The sequence below is a fragment of the Rhinoraja longicauda genome, chromosome 1 (genome assembly GCF_053455715.1).
Source record: "Rhinoraja longicauda isolate Sanriku21f chromosome 1, sRhiLon1.1, whole genome shotgun sequence".
Taxonomy (NCBI): Eukaryota; Metazoa; Chordata; class Chondrichthyes; order Rajiformes; family Arhynchobatidae; genus Rhinoraja; species Rhinoraja longicauda.
The window spans coordinates 68,079,375-68,085,374 of NC_135953.1; positions in this window are offsets into that span (position 1 = coordinate 68,079,375).

Consider the following 6,000-nt stretch of genomic DNA (forward strand, 5'->3'; position numbering starts at 1 on the left):
ACCCACGCCAAACGTTGTATTTAGCAAATACATAAAAATTATCAGCAAAGTGTTTAAATCACATAAAGGTAATCTAAAAAGATAATACTGTCGATGATGAAAAACTGAAATCCAAGCAGTAAATGCTGGAAAAACTAAGAATGTGATGTAAACAGAGTCAACTTTTCAGGTCAATGAACAAAAGAAAGCAAACAATCAATTTTTAATGAATCTCAGGAAACTGAGCTATTGATTAAAACTCCAGCAATGTTTCGTGATTTAGAACGAGTTGATTTCTTAAGAATAATGCAATGTCTGGAGGAAAGATACCTGCAAATAATTGATGTAAAGTCAGTCATAAATTTTAATTGGTGATGGTGTAGACCCCTTTGTAGCACTGTTTTACTGGAAAACAAATTCTCACACTGCAACTCTTCCTGCATACTAGGTGCTTCTTGATCTGCATTCAGATGGAGCAACTACATCAATACATGGACTACTTGCATTACCATGGTCTTGTTTTATAATTGTATTTTGCTTGATATCTTTTTGTTTCAAAAGCGATTCCAAAGACTAAGCACCCAATACCACAGTGGCGCTGCAGTGGAGTTGCTGCCGTATATCAGCAGAGACCTGGTTCGATCCTGACTATGAGTGCTGTTTGTATGGAATTGCGCGAGATAACCACTTATAAGGTGTTTGCGCAGTAATCAACCAGAAGCAGAACTTGTGCGTTCTCCCTGTGACCGCATGAGTTTTCTCTTGGTACTACGTTTTTCTCTCACATTCCAAAGACGTACAGGTTAATTGGCTTCTGTAAACTGCCCTTAGAATGTAGCATGCAAAAGTGGGATAGTGATCTTTGGTCAGCACGGACTCACTGGGTCGAAGGGCCTGTTTCCATGTTATTTCTCTAAAACTCAAAACTAAAACTAAAAATATAAACCAAACTCAGTCAAGCTGGTTTGCAGAGTTGCTAAGTGGAAATAAGGAAATGTCCCTGCCTCACAAAGATTGAACTGGGGAGTAACACAAGGAATATAATAAGAAATTCAAGAGAAACCTGGAAGCTTTCAAGAGAAAGTTGTCAAGCTGGAAAGAATACAGAGAAGATTTACAAGGATGTTGCCAGGACTAGATGGTCTGAACTATAGGGAGAGGTTGAGTAGGCTGGAACTCTATACCTTGGAGTGCAGGAGGATGAGGGGTGATCTTCTAGAGGTGTATAAAATCATGAGAGGAATAGATAAGGTAGATGCACAGAGTCTCGTACCCAGGGAAGGTGAATCGACGACCAGAGGACATAGATTGAAGGTGAAGGGGAAAGGATGTAATAGGAATCGGGTAATTGTTTCACACAAAGGGTGGTGGGTGTATGGAATGAGCTGCCAGAGGAGGTAGTTGAGGTAGGAACTATCCCAATGTTTAAGGAACAGTTAGACAGGTACATGGATAGGACAGGTTTGGAGGGATATGAGCCAAATGCCGGCACATGGGACTGTTGGCTGGTGTGAACAAGTTGGGCCGAAGGGCCTGTTTCCACACCGTATCACTCTATGACTCTGAGAAAGATATTTTGTCATTAAAATGTGGAACGAAACCACATTGGAGTGGTTGAGTTTAACTAGGAATAACAATATCTCCTCCTTACTAAGCAAAAACACAAGTACACCTCAAGGCTGCGTGCTCAACCTTCTGTTCCACTCTCTTCATACCCATGACTGTGGCTAAGTGCAGACTTGTACCATCTACAAATTCGCTAATGACACTGCAGTTGTTGGCCAAATCACTGGCGGTGATGAGATATTCAGCAACAATCTATCATCAACATCAATAAAACCAAGGAACTAATCATTGACTTCAGACAGGATAAGTCGGGAGACCACTTGCCAGTTTTCATTGATAGGTCAGTGAGGGAGAGGGTTAGCAGCTTCAAATCCCTGTGATTAACATCTCAGATTACCTGTCCTAGACCCAGTACATAGGTGAAAATCAAGAAGATGGCGCTCCAGCATCTCTACTTTCTTCAAACTAAAGAGATTCAACATGTCACTGAATACTCTAACAAACATCAAGCAATAAAATGTAGAAAATATCCTGACTGGTTGCATCATGGCATGGCATTCCAATACATAGGTCGGCAAAAGTCTTCAGAGAGCCGGGGACATGACTCAGTAAATCGCAGGCACACCCCTCCACGCTATCCATAACATCAACATGAGGTGCTGCCTCAAGAAGGTGGCACCTACCATCAAGGGTCCCCACCATATGGGCTATCCTCTTCTCTCTGTAAATGTAGATTAGGATGTACACTGAAGTCACACACCACTACATTCAGGAACACCTACTTTCCTGCAACCCTCATATTGTCGAACCAACTTGCAACATGCTAATCCTACTGCAGCAGTGGAACATTACAGACCACCTTGAGCACTATCGTGGACTTGTTTTCTAATTATGATTTGCTCTATTTTGTTGTTTGCTTGATATCTTTTTCTTTTAACTGTGTAATTTATGTATAATTTGTGATATTGTGTGTTGTCCTATCTTTGTGTCTATCATGCTGCTGCAGGTAAGATTTTGATTGTAGCTGTACTTCACCGTACTTGCATATATGGCAATAAACCGGACTTGATGATTTGACTTCTTATCGAGTCCACATCACAAGATTAGAAATTGTTCATCCAGAGCTGACCACACACTTCTCGGCATCTGCGTACAATGGCATCTTGAGCTTCTTGTGCTTCTTGTGCATAGTGGTGGAAAGCTTGGTGGAAATGGGCGCGATGTGAACGCTCTTTCCTTGACCACACGATTTGACTTAAGCGGAAATGATATGTTGATAGGATAAGATGGTAGTGTAAGAGGAGACCCATGCAGGCCACCAATACAGGACCAGCTATTGAACCAAAAGGCCCATCATGGTACCATAAAGTCAACACAGTAAAAGAAAAGAACAATTGAGTCCTTGATTTTTGCTCATGATTTGTACAAATCTCTGGGGCCCAGTATTTAGAACACTCACCACGACACTCTTTGTGGTCGAATATTTGGACCGGGGCAAAATAAATCTCACTCTTAGGGAGGAACCTCTAACAAATAATTGTTGCACTGTTTAGGTGCATAGGGAAGGTTAAAATACATTTCAATTTGAGCTAGAGAAAGCTTGTATGTTAGTTCTATTTGGCTTGCTTCGAATACACCCATGTAAGGAGCAAATAGGGCTGGATTGAGTTGGCTGTGGTCAGCAATTCCACATGGTGACCTGTAGCAGTCTTGTATCGGTGGAATCCCCTGGTGCCACTCTGGGGAATTTGCTTCTCCAATGCCAAACTAGTGAGAACTGATGTAGAATCAGGGGCCCCATTTATTTGCATGAGAATTCCTAGCTTGGAGATTAGGAGGAAAAAATAACTAATATAATTTATTCAAACTGTTTTATTATAATGTTTTTAATTATGTAATTTGTTTAATTAGTTCCTTCAATATATGTTTGATAACATTGGTCAACCTGAGGAGTACCTTCAGGTAGACTGACTGCCACCCCCCACCCCCACCCCCTTCCCAATCTTTGCACATCTCCAATACTTTCCGCTTTAATTTCGTGGTTCATGTATCTTGTGTTTTATGACTGTTGACATATCAATTTCCCTCCAGCGATGAATAAAGTTCTATCATATCATATCGTATAGCCCGGGGACTGGGTCTCAGCAATAGTCAGTCTGAGGTTAACTCATCAGATGACTCGTGGGTGCTGAGAATCGTTTTGATCAAACTAACACTTCTGTTCTTTATAACTGCAGGTGGGGACCATGAAGAGAAAGTGCAGTCAATGGGCTGTATCCAACAAAGCACAGACACGTATTTGTCGATACAGTGTACTAATTTACCCATATTATGTTGTATAGTTCAAACAATCATACTACAGATGAAAGCTATTCAATTCACCGTGTCTATATTAACTCTCTGACAAAGCTGTTAAAATTGATCTATCACCATTCTCTTTCCTCACAGGCCTGCAAATGTTTTATTTTCAAATATAAGCAACTTTCTTATTGATAATAACATGGAATCTGCTTACACTACTTCTTGGCAATGTGCTCCATGTTGCACTGTTATTGCTCCTTCAATAAAATTCCTTTCTTCTAGGTAGCGCAGCGGTAGAGTTGCTGCTTTACAGTGAATGCAGCGCCGGAGACTCAGGTTCGATCCTGACTACGGGTGCTGCACTGTAAGGAGTTTGTACGTTCTCCCCGTGACCTGCGTGGGTTTTCTCCGAGATCTTCGGTTTCCTCCCACACTCCAAAGACGTACAGGTATGTAGGTTAATTGGCTGGGTAAATGTAAAAATTGCCCCTAGTGGGTGTAGGATAGTGTTAATGTACGGGGATTGCTGGGCGGCACGGACTTGGAGGGCCGAAAAGGCCTGTTTCCGGCTGTATATATATGATATGATATGATAGATCATTTGCCAATTTATCTTCATTAAATTTGTTTTTGCACTATTATTTGGTAAGATATATTGTCTGGACTGAGCAATTCATGCAAAGGTTTGAAACATAATGCTGGCGGTATATAAAAGTGTCTCACTTGATTGTTGAACCTTTTGCACATTAGTCACCTGTTTATCCATTCCCTCTGTTCATCAGTTAACTTACATTTGCACAACTTGACATTGATCAAGTTTATTGGTTATGTTCAGATTTGTGCAAACAGTTTAAATTACTCACAGTCGATCTGATATTTTTGATAATATTCAGAGGAATGCATTCCTGAGAGTGTGTTGTAAAAACTTTTTTATTTTTGACATTTTCTCTCTTCTGGAAGTAATGTAACCATGGAAGAGTACTAATTAAAATGTTTTATTTTAGGAAACTGAAAAAATTGCTGCAAAGCCAATTATAGAAGTAATGTCACCAAGCAAACTAATAATTAAAACACTTTATTTCAGGAAAAATTGAGAAACTGCTGCTAAGGCAATTGTAATTTAAATTTAAGATAAAGATGTATGCTAAATAGAAGTAGAAAACTCCACTAAATATATAACTACAACACCAAATGAAACAATGTTGAAAGTCAATTGCCTTTAATTGAGTTTTCAGAAAAACAATACCAGGCTCTCATTTTGACTTTTGTGATACTCATTGGTAGATTCACCAAATAGCTGTAACACAAGCTTTCATCAGAGGTCAATTTTAGCAATGAGTGCATGAATTAGTGTTATGTTTCTGGATCTCTTTTACCTCCTCTAATTAATAATGAGTGACTGTCACGTTTAATCTCCAACAATTATTTAAATTGTATAAGTCAAATGCAGCATCATGTTGCAGCCAGTCTGGAATAAAGCCACTGAGTCATCAGGATGCCAGCGTAACAGAGACATTGATACATTGCTGAGATAGGATCATTTATTGAAGAAAACAAGTGTATATGTCTTCCATGTTCTTTTGACCCTCTATCAGAATTCTGATCGGATCATTAGCAACTAATCCATCATAGGAATAGAATTAAACATTTTATTTGGCACCAGAACACCCCATTTGGAAAGCAATGGTGCAGAGCTATCTACTAGGAAGCAATTACTTAGCACATTGGATGATCAGCGGAATGAGGAGGACCAAGGACAGAAGCCTTTAGAATTCACAACTAGTGCATCCAAAAGTATTGATAATGCATACAAAGCCGCAAGTGACATGATTTATGAAGATGATAAGTTGCTATTGTTGACTGTATATAGATAATAGATATCTGTATTTTGACATTACAATTCATTCTACAAAGCATAGCCCTGAAAATAGCATTTAAACCATTTATGCTGTTCTTGAAGCTTTATTCCTCTCATCATTTATCTTTAGTTTGACCCTGCTTGCTGCCTCTACAATTTATCGATTCTTATCTGTTCTTCTCTAACATTCGAGCTTCTTTAATCTTTGATTATGTTTCTGCTGGTAAAGTTCCTTGAATATCTCCATCTCCACCTTCCAATGGTTAAGCATCAGTAAGATATACATTTGGCATATT